The 21,163-nt window shown below is 46.9% G+C and overlaps 1 protein-coding gene across 1 annotated transcript in view; it reads right to left on the minus strand.

Moving 5' to 3' along the window:
• MYLK (myosin light chain kinase) overlaps positions 1 to 21,163 on the minus strand; it is a 263,559-nt gene that overhangs the window by 211,210 nt on the left and 31,186 nt on the right. Inside the window, exon 2 of the mRNA XM_062208961.1 lies at positions 1,493 to 1,644. The gene's annotated coding sequence lies outside the window, so the exon portion shown is untranslated. The remainder of the gene's footprint in view (positions 1 to 1,492; positions 1,645 to 21,163) is intronic.

Consider the following 21,163-nt stretch of genomic DNA (forward strand, 5'->3'; position numbering starts at 1 on the left):
CCCTCACAGGCAGAAGGCTGGTGATAAAGCAGTGCTCTGGCACAGTGCACCCCGCAGCACCGGGGGGCGCCCCCTTCACGCTGATTTTAGCTCAAGCAACCCTGCCTTTCACATAAAAAAGGGACTTGCATTCATTTTTCCACCCTTTGATCATCTACCTCTGCTGCTTCCCAGTGTCAAAACGCCTTAAGGCTTTTCTTCAAAGGCAGCCGTGCTCATACACGCTGTGTTCGTCTCTGTGGCCCAGCCGCCCCCAGATCCCGGCTCTAAGCCCCCGCCGCAGCCACGCGGGCTACGTTTTCCTCCAGGCAGTCGCAGGACACCACACATCCTTTTATCAGCCACTGTGGGCCAGCTTCGCAGTCCCTTTGGAAAAATTCCTTCAATGGTACAGGATTTATTTCCTTAACAAAAGAGAGAACTTTCGGAGTCAGCTTTGTCTTTCAGAGTAGCCTAGGAAGCAGTTCCCCCATGTCAGTGAGGCGGCCACAGCTCAAAGCAGGTTTACAACCATGGGGAAACCCTAGCAGGTTTACAATCATGGGGAAACCCTGGCATTTCTCTATAAATCACAGCGCGCGCTCCCTTTTACCGGCTCCTGCCTCTCCCCCTCCCACACCCTTTCACATGCTCTGCTTTGCCCAGCCAGCCTCCTTTGTGGTGACAGAGAAGAGCCCCCCAGGTTGATGCTGGCCGAGGACCCCTGAAGTACTCTGACGGTGACATCCCGGGTGGCACCAGGAAGCCACCTTCTTCACTAATGAGAGCGTCAGAAAGCAGTGGAAATATCCTCCCAGACCCCGCCAAATCATGCCTTTGAAATCCCAACAAGTGTTTGAGAATGTTGACCGTCGTATTCCTGCCCCAAGAAAGCACCATCTTTGGCAGTCTGTTACTGCCCAGGACTCCTCACTGAACAGAAGGAAGAGGAACACGCCTGGGAGGCAGTACCTGCAACAGCTCTTGGTTAAGACTGGAACAGCTCAGCCCCACAGAGCAGCCAGAATGAGGGCCCCCGGGTCACAGAGTTCTACCTGTGCTCCAACCCCAATGATGTCTGCTTGCTAAGAAACCTTGGAGTCAAAGGAGAAATCTCAGTGAACCACAGTTCTGCACAGCAGCCTCCTGGAGCGGCTGGAGGAGGCAGTTCTGGGCCCATCTGGAGGGACGGAGTACCATGCTCTGGAGTGTGACAGGTCCTAGCAGAGGCCAGGACACCCAGCAGGTTCCCAGTCTTGTTTCCTGACTGGTTCCAATGATGGTTCCCACCTCTTCATCAGTTTGAGAACTCTGACCCTCAGAGCCAAGGTCAGCAGATAGTGCTAAACCATGGTGCTGCTGCCCTTACCTGCCCAGGCAGGTGGCCAGGTGCAGTCTGACCTTGGTCTCTCCCAGGTGCCCAGGACAACACACAGTTCCCCTCCCTGCAGCCTCCTCTGGGTGGACAGAGGAGGAGTGGCCAACAGCCCACTTTAAACTCTTGCCCACTCACCAATGTCTTCGCAGATGTTTGTTGTGGCAACTGGGCTGGGAGGACCAGTGAGACTTCCTGAAGTCTGCTTCCCTGGGTGCTCTGGGAGCCTTTGGGGGTGGGGTGGGGGTTTCTGAAGTTGTCCTGAGCTGCAGCAGAGCAGCGGGAGCCACCTGGGCGGGAAGGAGGACAGGAAAGCCGAATCAGAGGCAGACACGCAAAAGGGATGTGGCAACGGCAGGGAGGAGCACATCACTCCCAGGATGGGCCCCATGGAAACAGGGGACTTCCTAAAGGTGACAATAGGCGGCTTTTACTCCTGCGTGGAGGTTCCGGGGATAGAGTTCATGGAGGGAGATTACAAGGAGAACATGCAACAGGTGCATTCCTCCTCCACACAGGACAGACAAGGGACTGTGCTGGGCAGTGCCAGATTAGGTTTCAGGGTCGGGGGAGAGGCTGGCGGTGAGGAGGCAGGGAGGATGTGGGAGCTGCCTCCCTGCAGGTGAAAGGCAGTGCAGGTAGCCGTCTGTTGGGGCCTTCTGGAGGGAGCTGGTCCCTGACTTTGCTGACATGCCAGAGGAAGAAAGAATGGCAGGACAGGAAGAAAAAAGCTCCACTCTGGAAGAGGGCTGTGCTCAGAGGTGAGCGACCCCCACCCTCGCTGTCCCCAGGCAGCTCATGGGGTCTTCCCACTCAGGCAGGCCCGGGCTCTGGAGCTCCCTCCTTGCTTCCCTCAGAAACCTGCTTCCTTCCGGAGACACCTCTCACCCCTTGAGAGAGAAACAAATGCCTATAGCAAGGAGTAAACTCATGTTTTCAAAGGCACCGATGATTTACTTTTGAGTCCTTTATGGCTGCCCTTCTGGGTGGGTCAATCTGTGAAGGGCGGCTTACAAACCCAAGGGAAGCTGGACTCACACAGTGGCCTTTGCGATGATGTGTGCGCTGTATCGCCTCCAAAATTCACATGCAGCTTCCCCCCCAGTGCAGCAGTGTTGGAGGTGAAGCCGTCAGCAGGTGACCAAATCAGAGCCCTCGGGCATGGGGTCAGAAACCTTACGAGAGGGCTGAAGGTTCGGAACCAGCAAGGCTGTCTTTTGCCCTTCTGCCTTCTGATACATGAGGGTACAGGAACAAGGCCCCATCTTGGAAGCAGACAGCAGCCTTCACCGGACACCAGATCTGCAGGCGCCTTGATCTGGGACTTTGCAGCTTCCAGAACTCTGAGGACTCAATGTGTCTGATTTACAAGTCACTCAGCCTCGGGTCTTTTGTCATAGCAGCAGACTAAGGAAGCATTTCAGCACAGTGACTTCCAGACAGAAAGGTCCTTATACAATCCCTGAACAAATCACCCAGGAGGCACAGGCATTTAGTCTGGTGGTTAAGATGCCCAGATCCTACACTGGAATGCATGAGTTTGATTCCCGGCTCTGGCTTCTGAATCTAGCATTCCTGCCAGTGCAGATCCTGGGAGGCAGCAGTGAGGGCCAAAGTAACTGGGTACCTGCCATCCATGTAGGAGAATTGAATTTTGTTGCTGGCTTCCAGCTTCTACCTGGCCCACCCCTGGCTGTAGTATTTAGGGAGTGAACCAACAAATGGGAAGCTCTCTCTCTCTCTTGTTCTTTCTCCTCTCTCTCTTTCTCTTTCTCCCTGCCTCTCAAACAAATACACAAGAAATTTAAATCACAGGACACCTACAGGGTGAAAACCTTTGGTCTAGGATGGTCTCCCCGACCCTAACACTTTGAGGTTACAGGAAATGGGAGTGTCTTGGTTCTCAGGAGGGATGGGAGGGGAAGGGTTCCCCCCACTCTCCAGCCCCAGGCCAGATGCTCTTTTCCACCAGGACAGGGCAGGGCATGGGATAGGGGGCAGAACCCACTTGCTACAAGACAAAGTGGGAGCTGAAGTAGAATGGTGGAACAGCTTCTGCAGCCTTCATGGGCTCAGCCAGTCCCAGTGGGACTTCTGTTGACCTCCAAGAGAAAGGTCAAGCTTGACAGAGCTGCTGCCACTCTCCTTGCGGATTCTCCACCCCTGTGAGGGCTCAGTGGGTACCTGCTGCCTCTTAGTTGTCTGACCTTGATCCCATGTCCAGCATGAGCACACTGGTACTTCATCCTCACCAGCCAGAGGAACCTCCTGGGTCGCTGCTCCCCACCCCCATGCCTGCCACCTGCTCTGTGCCCATACCAGGCCCCAGGGCAAGTGGCCACGCCCATTCCTTGGCCCAGCTGATGAGGCCACTCCAGGCTGTTAATCACTTCACAGCTCAACTGCACCACAGACGCTGTATCCTGCTTCTCAAAGGACCTGAAGTCAGTTACAAGAAAACACAAAATAAAGCCACTGATTATTCAAAAATTGAGACTGTATAAATGCTGATAACCTATGCAAAAATGCTTTGCTAAGCTAATTTTGCCACCCTCTGAAGCATTCCATCTGAGCTCCCTGACACTCAAGGTAAACAAAGAACCAGGACAGGTCACAAGATTCTCCTTGTGGCGTGAGGACACGAAGCTGCTCCATCAGAAGACACAGCCCTCCAGTGCCGACCTCCAAAAGACCTCCACAAAGGAGGCTGAATCGCATGACTGACTCCACACAAATGTCTCCTAACATTCACCGCTCAGTCCCTTTTTAATACCAACATTTGATTCAAGTAAGGAAAATGTTAAAACATGACTAGGGATTTCTGCAGGGATATAAAGCAATGGTTTGGACAGGGGTCTGGTAGCTTAACACGAGTCTCAGTGGTCCCCAGTAGAAAGTTGCACCACCCTCACCACTCACCCTGGGAAGGGAGCAGAGGTGGGCAGGGAGGGCAAGGCTGGAGGGGGAATTGGGGTGTGCAGTGGGATAACTGATTGTCACAATAATTTGAAGAGGAAGACAAGGAGATTGAATGCCCAGCATTAAACAGAATGCTCATTATAAAGAATTATCAGGCCTAACAGGCGAATAAGGGCCCTACAGAGAAACACTGGAGGAGGAGCCTGTGATGAGCATGATTCCCAGTGCCCCCTCTTAAATATCAGCTAAGCCTTCACCACGCAGGGAGTTGACTGTGGTGGCCACAAGAATGTCTGCTCTGGGAAGGCACAGGAAGAAGGTGCCAGATTTCTGATGTGCGTGCTCTGCAGGTAGTAAAGCACCTACCATCTTGTGAGCAGGAAGGGGCTTGCTGGCTGAACAGAGAGCTGAATGAGGGTGGGCTGCAGGCATGCCTGGTGGAAAGCAGTGCCTCTATCCTAAAGTTTACTTCTCCAGAAGCTAAGTGAAGCCACAGCTGGCACCCCAAAACTGCATGTCAACTCGTCACGGGAAAAACTGTTTTAGTCGAGGACAGTGTTTCTCAAAGTGTGGTCCCCAATGAGTATTGCCTGGGAACCTGTTGGAAACAAATTCTTGGGTCCTAGCCAGACCTGCAGAATCAGAAACCAGTGGTGGGACAGAGCAAGCTGTGTGTCAACAGCCCTCCAGATGCCTGATGCATACTCAGGCCTGGGAATCACTGGTCTAGAGAGTCTGGGGCTCAGTGCAGCCATTGGTCACAGAAGAGGTGTTGGAAAAAGTGCCTTGGCCCAGGCAGAGTCTCCATGAGGGTGTGAGAGGGGTGGCAGGGTCAGAGAGGGACTCAAGATACCTGTTGCAGGTAAATGGTCAGAGGTAGAGGGCCTGAAGAGGGAAGACCCAAGCGGTGAGAAACAGGTGTGAAGTGCAAGTCATCTGGGGCCAATCTAAGTCTCACATTTGATAAACTCACCTGGAAGAATTTTGCTTTTACTTAAATTGTAATTCTCTCTTAAGTAGCCAACACATATATACAGTTCAAAATGGAAAAGACAAAAAGCGGTATGTGGTGAAAGCTCTATTAGCTACCTGGGCTCCTGGGCACCCAGCGCCACTTCTAGAGTCAGCGCTGTCATCCATCAGTGTCTTCTAACATATATTATAAAATCACACGGGTACATGGATCTCCACTTTTTATTACACAAGTGGTAGCAGATTGCAAACACTGTTAGACACATTGCTTTCTTCATTTAATGTATGTTGGGGTTATTTCATACCAGAAACATCAACAACTACAAGGAAGAATTCTGAGTGTTTGGAAACACACAAAAGCCAGGGCCAGTATCTTCCCTGAGCAGGTGGAGGTGCACCTGCTATGCTACGCCATGATGCCATAGACAAACAGTCTTGGAACTCTGGAGAGCTCGCCACAGCTTGAATGCTGTCTTTTAACACAAGGAGGCAGTATGGAAACTCCCAGCCAGACCATAAAAACCCAACAATGGGGCCAGTGTTGTGGCATAGCAGGCTAAGCCACCATCTGTAATGCTGGCATCCATTCGAGTCCCTGCTGCTCTGTTTCTGATCCAGCTCCCTGCTAATGACCTGGGAAAAGCAACAGAGGATGGACCAAGTGTTTACATCCCTGCTACCCACATGGGAGATCTGGAAGAAGCTCCTGGCTTTAGCCTGGCCCAGGACAGTTCATTGTGGCCATCTGGGGAGTGAACCAGTGGACAAAAGATCTCTCTCTCTCTCTAATTCTTTCATATATATATATATATATATATAATATATAACTTACATAAGCCAACAGTAATAACCACACCCAGGGAGAGGTCAGGCACCCTCAGAAGCAGCAGAGAACTCAAAGCAATGAGAAGACTTGGATCATTTTAATCTAAGCCTAGTAACTATAAATCATATTTCATCTCTTAGAATTCACAACATTCACAAAAGGATTAAGACATGAGCTAATTAAGAACACTTACTGTTAGTAGAGACAGTTTCCAACACTTAGATTCAAATACACAACACTGAGAACAATCATGTATATAATCTGTATCCTCCCACCAACTTCCATTGTAGCAACATCACCTTCCAACTTATTTTTGTTCTGCCCTTCAGCACTCTCAAAGATGTCTTGCCCCTCCCTGATTCCTGCTAGATTTTCACCAGTGCAGCCTTTGAACCTAACTCATGAATGTTTTAAATGTATACAATGACTTTATTGGAAAATAATTCACAAATCATATAAAGTATATAATTCAATTTTTTGTATAGTCAGAGAGCTGTGCTGTCATCAGCTTGATAAATTTTAGGAACATTTCATCATCTGAAAATGGAATCCCATAGTCATTCACAGAACCTCCCCAGAGCACCCAAGGACTCCCAACCCGTGGGCAACACCAGTCCCCTTTCTATTTCAAAGTCTCATCAACGGATTCAACACAACTGAAAAATTAAAACCAGCAGTTTTGAAGAAGGGCCAACAGAAATAATCTGAACTAAAGTAAAGGAATAGGAAGGGAAGGAACAAAGCATATAAGAGCTGTGGGATGGTATCAAATGGCTTAATAGTGCATACAACTGAAACCCAGAATGAGCAGAAAGAGAGAAGGGGCAGTAGAAACATTTACAGAAATAATTTCCTGCCACTGTTGCTGGACACACTGGGCAGTGTCCCTGAGGGCTCACAGGGGTGGTCAGGCCCCTGTACCACCACATGGATGGGCATCTTGTCCCCATGGCCACAATCTCAGGCCCTGCCTCCCTCTTTGTCCCTCAGAAATTGACAGGCATCCCTCAACTACAGCTGGGCACACTGTTCCCAGAGCTGTCAGTGAACCCACCCTGCCTCAAAGGGCTGCAGTCTTGGCCACTAAGATACCTACAGGCATCACCAACTTGATTATACCTGAGAGGCTACACAGACACTCTACTACTGTGCTCCTGTGGACCCAAAGCCAAAATGGTTCACTCAACCAACATCCTGGGACACATCTCCAAGAGAAAGTCTTCTACTGTGGCAGGCACCTGATCCACAGAAGCACACACAGGACTCACAGCATGGAAAGCAAGATAAAGGACACCTCCAACATATATCTTATCATAGTCTTCCTTCAAATAATGTTCTTCCTGCGTGGTAGGAAAGCCTTAGAATATTAATACTCCAAGTTCTTCTTGCCCAGCCTTTGTACTGTTATCATCATGCAAAATCCCAAATTTGAAATGTGGTTTCTGCTGAACGCATACTCCTTTCCCACTATCGTAAAGTCCAGATATTTTAAGTCCAACTATCATAAACCAGGGATCGGAATCTGGCGCCGCAGCTCACTAGGCTAATCCTCCGCCGGCACACCGGGTTCTAGTCCTGGTTGGGGTTCCGGATTCTATCCTGGTTGCTCCTCTTCCAGTGCAGCTCTCTGCTGTGGCCCGGGAGTGCAGTGGAGGATGGCCCAGGTCCTTGGGCCCTGCACTTGCATGAGAGACCAGGAGAAGCTCCTGGCTCCTGGCTTCGGATCAGCGCGATGCGCCGGCTGTAGCAGCCATTTGTGGGGTGAACCAACGGAAGGAAGACCTTTCTCTCTCTCGCTCTAACTCTGCCTGTTAAACACACACACATACACACACACACACGAGTTCAAATATTCCTGGACAACTACTTGTAGGGGATGCCGGGAGGAAATCTTTTCTTAGATGGGTAGGACTTGATGACACTCAAAGTTCTTTCCGGTACTAACAAAAAGTAGGAAAAGGAAATCCACTTGGCTTAACTAATACTTATTAAGAATCAAGGAGGGAGGGGCCAGCGCCATGGCTCACTTGGTTAATCCTCTGCCTGTAGCGCCGGCATCCCATATGGGCTCTGGGTTCTAGTCTCAGTTGCTCCTCTTCCAGTCCAGTTCTCTATTGTGGTCCAGGAGGGCAATGGAGGATGGCCCAAGTGCTTGGGCCCCTGCACCCGCATGGGAGACCAGGAGGAAGCACCTGGCTCCTGGCTTCGGACTGACACAACGCCGGCCGTAGCGGCCATTTGGGGAGTGAATCAACGGGAGGAAGACCTTTGTCTCTCTCTCTCTCTGTCTAAAACTCTGTCAAATAAATTTTTTAAAAAAAATTTTAAAAAATCAAGTAGGGAATATGAGAATAATATGCATTTTGAAAATCACAATGAGGGGCAGCATATGGCACAGTGGTTAAGTTGCTGCTGGGGTCACTTGCGTTCTGGATCAGAGTTCCTGAGTCTGGTCCCAGCTACTTTACTTCTGATCTAGCTTCCTGCTAATACACATCCTGGGATGTCGCAGACCATAGCAAGTACTTAGGCCCCTGCCACCCACCTGGGAGATGGGGATTGAGTTCCTGGCTCCTGACCCCAGACTGGCTCAGCCCTGGCTGTTGTGTGTATTTGGGAGAGTGAATCAGCAAATGGAAAGTGCTCTCTTTCTCTTTTTCTGTATCTCTGCCTTATAAACAAAAACTGAAAATAAATAAATATTAAAAAAACATTAAAATGTTTTTAAAAAGCAAAAATCAAAATCAAAATGCTTATCTTGATGAAATTTATACTGATAACATAGTAAAGATGTATACATTATTTCTATAGTACACCATGTACAAATAAATCTTTCTCTCTCCCCTCCCCCGTTATTCTAAGAGGCAAGTAAGTGACAGTTCAGTCCTTACCCAATTTATATCATCAACCATTTCTTTTCTGTCCATTACTTTCTCTCTGCCCTCACATATCTTCTCTTAAACAAAGAGAGGGAGGCCTACAATTAGACGTTCTGCTCCTTCCAGGGACCATCCTACCATGAGCCTTCCTTTCAGTTCACATATTTTCAATGAGTCATCAACACCTTCTGCCACAATTTCCTTCCCACTCACTCTCTCTTAAACCTCCTGCAATCAGTCCAGTTCTTTTATGCATCACCCACATGGTCACAACGCTAAAGGTTAGGGAGGCTGAGAGTGTCTTCAGAGGATGTAATACTTGTAGTAAAGGAGTTAATCAGACAAAATCAATATAAAATCATCTAAATGCCCACTAGGCAGAGACTTAAGACAGCTAGAAAGGAGAACTGACATGTATTAGGTATCAGTATATTGTGGTGGTTTACCTTACATAGATGGCCATCAGCAATTCTTCCACTTGTGTTCACTTGTCATTCCAACTCTAACTATACCAGAAATCACAATAAATATAAGTGGGCCAAATTTACCAGTTAAGAGAACATTATTTATATTATTAAATATGATATATAATATCTATCTATATCTATATAGTCTAGCTATGTATGTGGTGTTCACAAGACAAATCTAAAACACACAAAGGCACTGAAAGAAATGAGCAGAAAAATAATAAGGCAAAAACTAGCATAAGATACAGTCTAGCTTGAGGCTATCCAACCTGGGAAGCAGGACAAGAAGAGTTTGTGTAGCTTGTCTCAAACAGATTTATTTTCTAACAGGAACAGGGGCAGGAGCCTGCCTTTACAGAGAACTCTGTTAAGTTCCAGAAAGGCAAATTAACATTACACAAAAAAGAAAAGGGGTCTGAAAAAGAGAGAATCACCTGCAGCTTCCAACACAGACTCAAATGAAGACTCCATCAGTCCAGGGAGGAAGCCCAGGACAACAGCTCCACAGCAAGGGGCAGGAAGGAAGGGGAGCTATTCAAACTCCCTGCCCCTCTTCACAGCACACAATAGCTGGGACCTCTGCTGGAGAACCATGGCTCCAAAGAATCCCTCTAGCCTGGTGTTTTCTGGTTTTTAAGCCTCTGAGCACTGCTGCCATGGCGACAAGCCTGGGATGCTCTGCTCTAAGTGAGGGGGCTTATCCCTTCAAATATGCTTCTGGAGTTGACAACAAAGGAATTCACTGAACCTCAACTAATCTCCTATTCTACTGGGAGCCCTCTCTCAAAAGGCACTTTCCCTCCTGGCTCCCACAGACCTCCTAGGTTTTCACTCTGTGCTCAGCCGACAACCACCCTCCCAGAGTGACCCGGTTTACTCGCACACATTACCCCTGGGTCTAGTGCTGAGGGCTCCTCCTCAGTCACAGGGGCCTCTCCCATAGCCACTCCACAGAGACAACAAGAGGACATTGGTTTGTGAGATACCCTCAAGGGAGAGAAAGGACAAGGACCCCCAGCTGGGGTGGGACACGAGAGTGAAGGGTGGGAGGGGCAGGAAGCCAACTCACATAACTGTCTTCCACAGGGAAGGGTCCACAGTGGCCCTGGCAAGCCAGACATCCACCTCCCAAAGCTGTTCTCAGCCTGTCCAGGCTGGCTGTGCCTCCTTGGCTTGAGTTCTACATCACTGCCAGCCTGGGGTCTTCTGAGAGTGGCAGCCAGCTCTGAGGAAGTCAGCCCTGCTGCCTTCCACGGGTCTTCCTTAGCCATGACTTCTTAGGATCAGTCTTGGCTCCCTATAATAAAGACCCATCTCTTGCTAGTTTTGTTACCTTGGGGAAGTTATTTAACCTTGCTAAGTCTGCTATCTTATCTGTAAGATGGGAGTGGTCTCTCCAGAAGGTTAGGCTAAAGACAGAGGGACACCAAGGGTGCATTCTACAACTCAGTTCCCTCCACACCCTGGCCCACTCTTCCCACAGGCAGGGGCAGTCTCCAATCCTAAGAGGACTCAAAAGCAAAGAGACAAAATGATGCCCAACCTCACCTTGTCCCCTCCCTCCAGCTCCATGTCTTCTGTCACTCAGGCCATTTCTATGTAGTTTGTCACTCTCCTCTGGTTTTCAAAACAAAAAAATGAGGGGAGACATTCAACCTCACTTGTCTATTACGAGAGACAATGAGGTGAGAGCAAAGATTATCCTCGGAGGCAAAGCCTATGGGTTCTCGTCCTTTCTGCCCCCTGAGTTGCTCAGCCTCCCAGGCCTGCAGGTGCCTTGTCTCCTTGTAGAAGGGGGCTGGGCAGGATGCTCTGTTAGGTTCCTTCCAGCTCTAAGATCTCTGAATCTTTGGGAAGTCCCACACAGCCAGGCTGAGGCTAGGAGCCAGGAGCTTCATCTGGGTCCCCCACATGGTTGCAGAGGCTCAAGGACTTGAGATATTTTCTGCTGCTTTCCCCAACACATTAGAGAGTTGGAGCAGAAGCAGAGCAGCCAGGATTTGAACCAGTGCCCATATGGGATGCTGGCATTGCAGGCAGTGGCTTTACCTGCTACACCACAAGGTTGGCTTCTCTATGTTTTTGAGATTGACATCTTAGGAAATATAAAGGCAGTGTCTTTTATTGTTATATATAGTATGTAAATATTTCATTCTATAAGTACACCACTATTCACTATTATTCATTTTCTTATGATGAAAACTTAGATTGTTTTCCTAATTTTGCTTGTAATGACCATTAAAATGCATATCCCCTGATTCATGGAAGATACATTATTTAGGACTGAAATCTCTGGATTAAAGGGTATAATCTAACTGTTTTTTAAAGCTGTGGTGCTGACCCACACACACCAGCAGCCTGTGAGTCTTTTGCTCCACATGAAGAATTAATTTGTGAAGAGCTGGCATATTCATAATGAATCTTCCAGATCAAGAGCACAGCCTTTCCCTCGATTTATTGAGGATCCCTTTTCCTTCCAATAATTGTAATTTTCTCCAAAAACATTCTTGGATATTTTTTGGTTAGGTGTCTGTTGTGATATATTGAGTGTTTTGTTACTATTAAAGTGGAATCTTTTATTTACTAATTCTTCTACTTAGTTTTTACTGGTGAAGAGGACTTTGGTACGTTGATACTGAATTTTGTCTAGGGAACTTGGCAAGTTCTTACTATGCATTTTCCCCTTAAAAAAACCATGAAGGAGCTGCTGCTGTGCAGAGCGGGTAAAGCCACTGCCTGCAATGCTGGCATCCCACAGGGGCACCGGTGGGGGTCCCGCTGCTCCACTTTTGATTCAGCTCCTTGCTAATGAGCCCGGGAAAGCAGCAGAAGATGGCCCAAGTCCTTGGGCCCCTGCACCCATGTGAAAGACCCAGAAGAAGCTCCAGGCATCTGGCTTTAGTCTGGCCTAGCCCTAGCCATTGCGACCATCTGGGGAGTAAACCAGCAGATGGAAGATTTCTTTTTGTCTCTAACTCTGCCTTTCAAATAAAAAAAAAAAAAAAAAAAAAAAAAAAAGCCATGAAAATCCTACTGTATGCATGTAAAGACATTTTCTCTTTCTAATATTCATGTTTTTCTTATTGCATTCGATAAAACCTCCTGTAAATGGCAATAAAGAACAGCATAATCTTTTATATGATTTTATGCAAAGACCCCAGAGTCTTGCTGCTCAGCATACTTCTTGCTTTATTATTTTGCCACATGCTCGTTAAGTCATTTCCCTTCTAGTTTTAGTTTGCAGAGGAGTTTCTCTCAATCATGAATAAAAATTAAATTGTAATGCTTTTTTTATATCTAACAGATTCTTGGTATTATTAATCTTTGAATTTGATTTATATTAATGTATTTTCAAATGCTGAATCATCCTTACATTCCTTGGATAAACTAGAAATTGATTTGCAACTATTTCATAAGCATCTATGTTTATAAATGAAACTGATTTGGGCATTTATGTTATACCATCATTGCAAAAGTAAATAGCTTTTCATTATTTTCTGTTCTCTTAAACAGTTTGATTAATGTCGGACCCAATGTAGTCACGACACGGTCACTGTTTCTCAGTTCTCAAGGAACTTTTACTTGTGGGGGCAGAAGGAAAGAGTGGAGGGGAGAGAAGGAAAGAGAAGGAGGAGCTCCAAGCCCAATTCCCAATGTCCCTTTATACCCCAAGTCCCATGGAGCATCCGCTCCACAGCCAATAGCGGCTCTCTTCACGTGCAGTTCACGCTGGTATCGTCCAGTCAGATGAAAGGACGCGTATAGACTCAGGTCGAAAGTTCATCTGTTTCACCTGGTTCTTCCTAGTTGTTTATGCAGAGTCCGTCCTGCCTCAACTTCATCTGTTTCACCGGGTTCCTCCTAGTTGTTTATGCAGAGGCCATTCTGTTTCATCTGTTTCACCTGGCTGTTTTCCTGGGCCTCGTGGTCGACCGATTGCTGCAAGCTATGCAGATGAGGAGGTTCTCACAGGAGGCCAGCCTGCGGTTCCCCACAATTAATAGTAGGATTATCAATTTCTTAGTAGTTGAATAAAGTCAATATAAATTATCTGAGGCTTATGAGGGAGAAGTCTCTTAATTATCAGTTTAAGTTCTTTAATAGTTGCCATTTTACTGGAGTTTTTTCAATATCTTTTAAAATAGTTATGCAAAATTATGTTTGTGTAGAAAAATTATCTGTATATTCTCTCCAAATTTTGGCATAAAACTTTTCAGATTGGGGGCCGGCACTGTAGCATAGCAGGTAAAACCTCTACCTGCAGTGCCAGCATCCCATATGGGTGCCAGTTCGAGACCCGGCTGCTCCACTTCTGATCCAGCTCCTTGCTAATGCTCCTTGGAAAGCAGTAGAAGATGCCTCAGTGCTTAGACCCCTGCACCCACGTGGGAGACCTGGAAGAAGCTCCAGGCTCCTGGTTTTGGATCAGCTCAGCTCTGGTCATTGTGGCCATTCAGGAAGTGAACCAGAGGATAGGAGACCTCTCTTTCTCTCTCTCTCTCTCTCTAACTCTACTTTCAAATAAATAAATAAATTCTTTAAAAAATTCAGGTGGAAAGAGTGGCATGAGAAAACAATGAATATTGTTATAGGTTCTATTTCAAAACTACAGGTCCTGTTTTTCCATAACATAACTTGGTATATTGGGCCTAGGCACCTGAGTATCCAGTGTCTGTGACGCTGTCCTTACTCAGTTACTGGACAAATAAAGGGACATAACTAAATTTAGAACCAAGAAAAGGAGAATCTCACAGCCCTTAAATGGTGTTCCTTCTCTTTCCCTGGAAAGGGACTCTTCTTGCCCCTAAGCATGGTAAGAGAACGTTGGCTCTCACCTGGAACATGTTCTTCTATGCACCAACAGGACTCTCTCACCTGTGTATCCACTGACCTCCTCCCAGAACCTGTCCCCTCTGGGTGCAAGGGTGAACATGGCCCGTCAACCTCAGGGCCAACCACCAGGCGCTATTCCTATGTGTGCCGGTGTTTGCCTTTTTGCCAAGTCTAACAGCCCATTCACTGTCCATTCACTACACTACCCATTCAAACGTTCATCGAATGCCTATCAATAATAAGTTATTATTAAACAGGGGCCTTCTTCATGCATTCCAGTACATTTTACACCCCCGTCTAGCCTTCACGACAGCAAGTCGTGCAAAGTGGTCCACATGATCCTCATTTTTCAACAGAGGAAACAGGCTCAGAGAAGTTCAGTGGCTTCCCAAAGTCACATGGGCTGGAGCTAGAGTGCAGATATGACTCCCAAACACATACTTGTTTCATTACTGCAAACCGAGGACACCTGTTCTTTGTTATAAAGAAATTGTGTGTCATGAGCTAAGGCTGCTTTCAACTCTGGGGCAAAGACAGCCTCACAGCCTACACTGGACCTGCCACCCTGGCTGCACAGCTGCCTTCCCACCTTCCATCTCAGCTCTCCCATCTGTGCTTCCGGGGCCTGACCCTCTCAGCTCCAGGCATAAAGCAGACAGAGGGACTGAAAACTTTTGGGCCCCCCTGGTATTGGATTCTGGGCCTTTTTCAGTGCTCTGAGGCTGCTGTTGCTGCTGCAGAAACCCTAGGGAGCTGTCTTCTTGTCAAGCTTATTTTTATCGCTTGCAAGGGTGCCCAGATCCTGTGGTATTGGCCTTGGCCTTGAAGATGGTATAACAGGCAGAAAAATGCAGAGTGCAACTTGGGGGAACTGAGAAGTCTCCAGAGTGAGAGAGGCCTCAAAGTACTAAGGAAAAGAAAATCGAAGCTGATTCTCCAGAAATGTGGATGCACTTTAACCTTTAGCCCACTCCTTTTGTCTCTTAGGTCATTCCCTAGACAGCTGAGGAAGCCACAGGCCTCATTTCACCAATATTCTCCTCACCCATTCTGAACCTCTCTCTTTCAAGCTGGCTCCAAAAAGCTCCCTTTAATGCCTCTACATATGACAACCCTTGAAGAAGTTTGTGGAAAATGAAATAAAAAAGCTGCTTAAGTTTATTTCTGGTGTAACAAAAGTTTGAAATCTTTGCATACAAAAAGTTTTCAAAAAGTGCATGTAAATGGGTATTGTGAAAAGAAACTACACATGAATTTTTTTAAAAATTATGCCAAAATAAACTTATCTTTTCATTTTATTTTTTCACAAACTTTTGGAAGTACCTTATAACCTCACTAGATCCTAGGACTTAAGGTGGACAGGGGATATCCACCTCATTAAAAAATATTATTTAAAGTCAGAGAGAGACAAAGAGGCATACATACATAGGCAGGGAGGGAGGAGAAGTGAGTGGGAGAGGGAAGGAGGTAAGAGAGAGAGAGAGAGAGAGATCTCCCATTCATGAATTCATTTCTGAAATGTTTACAACAGCTGGGGCTGGGCCAGGCCAAAGCCTGGAGCCAGGAATTCAATCTGGGTCTCCCTTATGGATGGCAAAGACCCAACTCTTGCCATCTACTGCTGCTTCCCAAGTGCATCAGCAGGAAGCTTGATTAGAAGTGGAGCTGAGGCTGGCGCCATGGCTTAACAGGCTAATTCTCTGCCTTGCGGCGCTGGCACACCAGGTTCTAGTCCCAGTTGGGGCGCCGGATTCTATCCCGGTTGCCCCTCTTCCAGGCCAGCTCTTTGCTATGGCCCAGGAAGGCAGTGGAGAATGGCCCAAGTCCTTGGGCCCTGCACCCTATGGGAGACCAGGAGAAGTGCCTGGCTCCTGGCTTTGGATCAGCGAGATGCACTGGCTGCAGCGGCCATTGGAGGGTGAACCAACGGCAAAAAGGAAGACGTTTCTCTCTGTCTCTCACTATCCACTCTGCCTGTCAAAAAAAAAAAGAAGAAGAAGTGGAGCTGAAACTGGAATCCAAACACCCCAATATGGAATTAAAGGTTTCCAGCGGCAATCATAACCATTATGCCAAATGCCTGCCCCATCTCCACTTTAGTAAGACTCAGAGGGACTGAAGCTTTGGCTAATTAGCAGCAGAGCCAGAATAACACCCTGACCTCCAGACCTGAATTCAGTGTTGGGGCTGCCTCAACAAGGATGGGGTCATTTATCACCCTCCCCCTGATCTAGTCTTGGTCTCTCTAACACTTCCTCTCAAGCATTTTCATCAGGGCCCATATTTCACATGAATTAATCCAACAAGCTATTTAGTCCCCCTCCCTTCAACTTAACGCACTGATCTTGTCATTCTTCACTTCAACCAAGGAAGTTTTTTAAAAAGTAAATCTGGCCTTCCCACTTCCCCATGTGAAGGCTTCCCATGGTCTTTCTCTCCAGTCTCCAGGGTCAAGTCCAAATTCTCCAGATGGTACGATGTGGCCTTTACCCAACTCACTAGCCTCATCTACTGTTGCACCCTCACACATCCTTGTGATCCACACTCCTTCTGAACAGCTGCTTCCTACCCGATCTCCCAAAACATCCTTACCTGTATCTGTGTGACCTGTCTTAGGCTGGGTTTGCCCAGAGTTCCTTCCGCCTGTCTTGTTTATAACTTACAGAAGCATTTTGGTATGTGCTATCCATGTCTATGCATTGCTTGAGGGATGTATAATGTTCACCTGGGTCCCCTGAGGGCAAAAGAGATTCTAGACCACACAGTAGTAGGAAATAAATGACACTGACTGAGGTCTAAGCTTCTGCCTTGCCTCACTTTTGTGTCTCTCCTTTATATGAAAGCTCAGGTTTGCCTCTCCCTAAACCTTCAGGCATTTGATGGAGGTCTCCAGATAAGCCAATACAACCTCTAATTTGCCCCCTTTCTGATAGGCTTGCCAACATAACTATGGTCATGTATTGCACAACTCTGGAGAGATGTGCTGAGAAATGCATCATTAGGTAATTTCACCACCGTGCAAACATCAGAGTGCACGTATACAAACTAAGGTGGCTCTGATGTCACTAGGTGATATAATCTCATGGGGCTGCTATCATATATACAGTCCGACAGTGACTTAACAGTGGCACATGACTACATTGGGAATTCTGGTTGGAGAGTCCAGAGTCAGATTAAATAAAAATGCCTTGGCCTCCTTTCTACCACCTCAGCTGAGCAGGCATCCTTAGAAGACCACGTGTGGAAAGGTTGAGGTAGCCTTTTCTCTAGTCAAAACATAATGTTGGCTTGTCACAACCCAAACCCCTAAAGTCCCCATAACTACTTAGGCCCACACAGGTTTTATATCTGTCTTTTCTGCTTTAACTATGAGACTATAGAAGTTCCGAGCACAGCTTCTGCACCGAAGTACTTAGTTTCAAACCCTGGCTCTGCCATTTACTAGATGTGTACCTTGGGTAAATTAGAAAACTTGTCTCTCTCTTTGTTTTCTCATATACAGAATGGAGATAGCAGTACCTACACCTCATAGAATATTCTTCCTTGCAAACATTTGAGATAATGCAGGCAAAGCACTGAGCCTACTTCTTGGCACATAGCAGTTCACCCAATAAATATTTGCTTGAGTAAAAGTCTTTTAACATAACTTCCACTTACCAGAATAACCTTGTAGCCAAGACTTACTGTCCTTGTGCTACACAAGATACTGATTTATGGTAGCAGGCATTGGGGAGCAGCAGGTTAAATTGATGCTTGGGACATCTATATCCCTTATTAGAGTACCAGTTCTAGTCCTGGCTACTCTGCTTTTGATTCAGCTCCCTGCTAATGTGCCTACAAAGCAGTGGATGATGGCCCAGGTACCTGGATCCCTCTCTGCACCCATATGGGAGACCCAGATGGAGTTCTAGGCTCCTGGCTTTGGCCTGGCCCAGTCGCAGCTATTGTGGGCACTTGGGGAGTGAACCAACAGATGGAGTTTCCTCTCTTTATCTCTCTCCCTCCCTATGTCTACCTGAGCATTCTCCCCTCCAGGTGACCAAATGCCAACTGTCTTGTCCCTAAAACCATTTATGTCAACTGCATTTGTTATTGGAATTGTGTGGCCAAATTGACATATAATTTAAATATTACAAAAGTGATTAAATAAGAATACAAAAATTTATTTCTGTGAAAATTAAATCACAAAGATTAATTGTTTTAAAAAAAGTACTGGGGGGGCCGGCACTGTGGCATGGCACAGTAGGTTAATCCTCCACCTGTGGTGCCGGCATCCCATACGGGCACTGGTTCCAGTCTTGGCTACTCCTCTTCCAATCCAGCTCTCTGCTATGGCCTGGGAAGGCAGTGTAGGATGGCCGAAGTGCTTAGGCCTCTGCACTCGCATGGGAGACCAGGAAGAATCTCCTGGCTCCTGACTTTGGATCAGCACAGCTCCGGCCGTTGTGGCCATTTGGGGAGTGAACCAATGGATGGAAGACCTTTCTCTCTGTCTCTCCCTCTCACTGTCTGTAACTCTACCTCTCAAATAATTAAATAAAATCTTAAAAAAAGAAAGTACTAGGGGGAGGGGGCATGTGTTGTGGTGCAGCAGGTTAAGCTGCAGCTTGGGATGCCTGCATCCCATATCTGAGTGCCAGTTCCAGTCTTGGCTACTCTGCTTCTGATACAACTCCCTGCTAATGCACCAGGGAAGCAGCAGATGGCAGCCCAAGTGCTTGGGTCTCTGCCACCCACATGGGAGTCTTGCATAGAGTTCCTAGTTCCTGGCTTTGGCCTATCTGAGTCACAGTGCACATGCTCTCTCTCTTTCAAATAAATAAAAAAAAAAACCTTTTTTAAAAAATTACTGTTGGGGCAGGTACTTAGTCTAGCAATTGAGATGCCAGTTAAGATATCCATGTCCCTCTTTGGAGTACCTGGGTGTGATATCCAGCTCCAGCTCTTTTTTTTTTTTTTTTTTTTTTTTTTTTTTTTGAGAGGTAGAGTTACAGAGAGTGAGAGGGCGAGACAGAGAGAAAGGTCTTCCTTCCGTTGGTTCACTCCCCAGATGGCCGTAACGGCTGGAACTGCGCCAATCCAAAGCCAGGAGCCAAGAGCCTCTTCCTGGTCTCCCATGTGGGTGCAGGAGCCCAAACACTTGGGCCATCTTCTACTACTTTTCCATGCTATAGCAGAGAGTTAGATTGGAAGAGGAGCAACTGGGACTAGAACTGGCACCCATATAAGATGCCGGTGCCGCAGGCAGAGGATTAACCCACTGCGCCACAGTGCCGGCCCCTATCTCCAGCTCTTGACTTCAGCTTCCTGCCAACGTAGGCAATCAGAGGGCAATGATGGTAACTCAAGTAATTGAGTTTCTACCACCCATGTGGCAGACCTGTTCTGAGTCCCCAGCTGCTGGCTTCAGCCCAGCCTAGTCCTGGACATTGTGGGCATTTGGGAAGTGAACCAGTGGATAGGGCAGTCTTGTTCTTGCTCTCTCTTTTGTGTCTCTCAAAGAAAATTTTTTAAATTACTGTTGAATTAGATTTGAATGGTACAACTATAAAAAATTGATGGAAGAATAATAAAAACTAGAAGTGTTCTCTAAAGGCTTTCAAACTGCCATTCTACAGTAGAGAGTCAAACTGGGAAGTGCAGAAAATGTCTTGCAGACACATTGCAAGCAAGAGTGGGGACACAGACTCTCAACAGCAGACCCTCAGGAAAGCTTGGCAACTACATATGTAATGTTACATGTTTTAAGTTAAAATGTTTGGGTTGTGTGTGCGGGTTCAGTTTGCAGCAGTTTTTTCAACTGTCAATCAACTACTTATCCTAATCACACCTCCAACAAAGTCTATTCCTGATTATATCAGACTCCAAGTCCACGACAGGCTTAAAATTCTTCCAAACATATGGTTACTAAAATAACACTACTGAAATCAATTCAGACTGACTTAATCACATCACATGTCATCCATTTCCAAAACTCTAATCCATGTTCAAAAGACGAAGCTGTGTCATAACACAAGATATTAAAAGGACTGTCCAAATACCACTATCACATGAAGAGCTTATATAACTCAAGAAGAAAAATACAATGGCTTAACAGAAAAATGGGCCCAGCTGGCACTGTGGCATAGTAGGTTAAGCTTCTGCCTGCAGCGCCGGCATCCCATATGGGTGTCAGTTCAAGTCCCACCTGCTCCTCTTCCGATCCAGCTTTCTACTAATGGCCTGGGAAAGCAATGGAAGATGGCCCAAGTGCTTGGACCCTGCACACACGTGGGAGATCCAGAGGAAACTCCTGGCTCCCAGCTTTGGATTGGCCCAGCCCCAGCCATTACAGCCATTTGGGGAGTGAATCAGTGGATAGAAGACCTCTCTTTCTTTCTCTCCCTCTCTCTGCCTGTAACTCTGCTTTTCAAATAAATAAACGTTTGAAAAATAAAAGAGGGGCCAGTGCTATGGCATAGTGGGTAAAGTCACCGCCTGTGATGCCAGCATCCCATATGGGTGCACCCTTTCAAGTCCAGGCTGCTCCACTTCTGATCCAGCTCTCTGCTATGGCCTGGGAAAGCAGTAGAAGATGGCACAAGTCCTTGGGCCCCTGCACTCATGTGGGAGACCCAGAAGAAACTCCAGGCTCCTGGCTTTGAATCAGCCCAGCTCTAGCCATTGTGACCATTTGGGGGGTAAAGCAGTGGATGGAAGGCCTCTCTCTCTCCCTCTCTCTCTCTCTGCCTCTGCCTCTCTGTAACTCTGCCTTTCAAATAAATAAATCAATCTTTTAAAAAAAGAATGAAAGAAAAGAAAAGAAAAATTAGCCAAGGACAAGAACTGTAAATTCACAAATAGCAAACAAAACAAAACATGGAACTACATCCAGCCTCACAAAGAAGTAAGGACAAATTAACAATGAGACAGC

This window comes from Lepus europaeus, chromosome 2 (genome assembly GCF_033115175.1).
Source record: "Lepus europaeus isolate LE1 chromosome 2, mLepTim1.pri, whole genome shotgun sequence".
Taxonomy (NCBI): domain Eukaryota; kingdom Metazoa; phylum Chordata; class Mammalia; order Lagomorpha; family Leporidae; genus Lepus; species Lepus europaeus.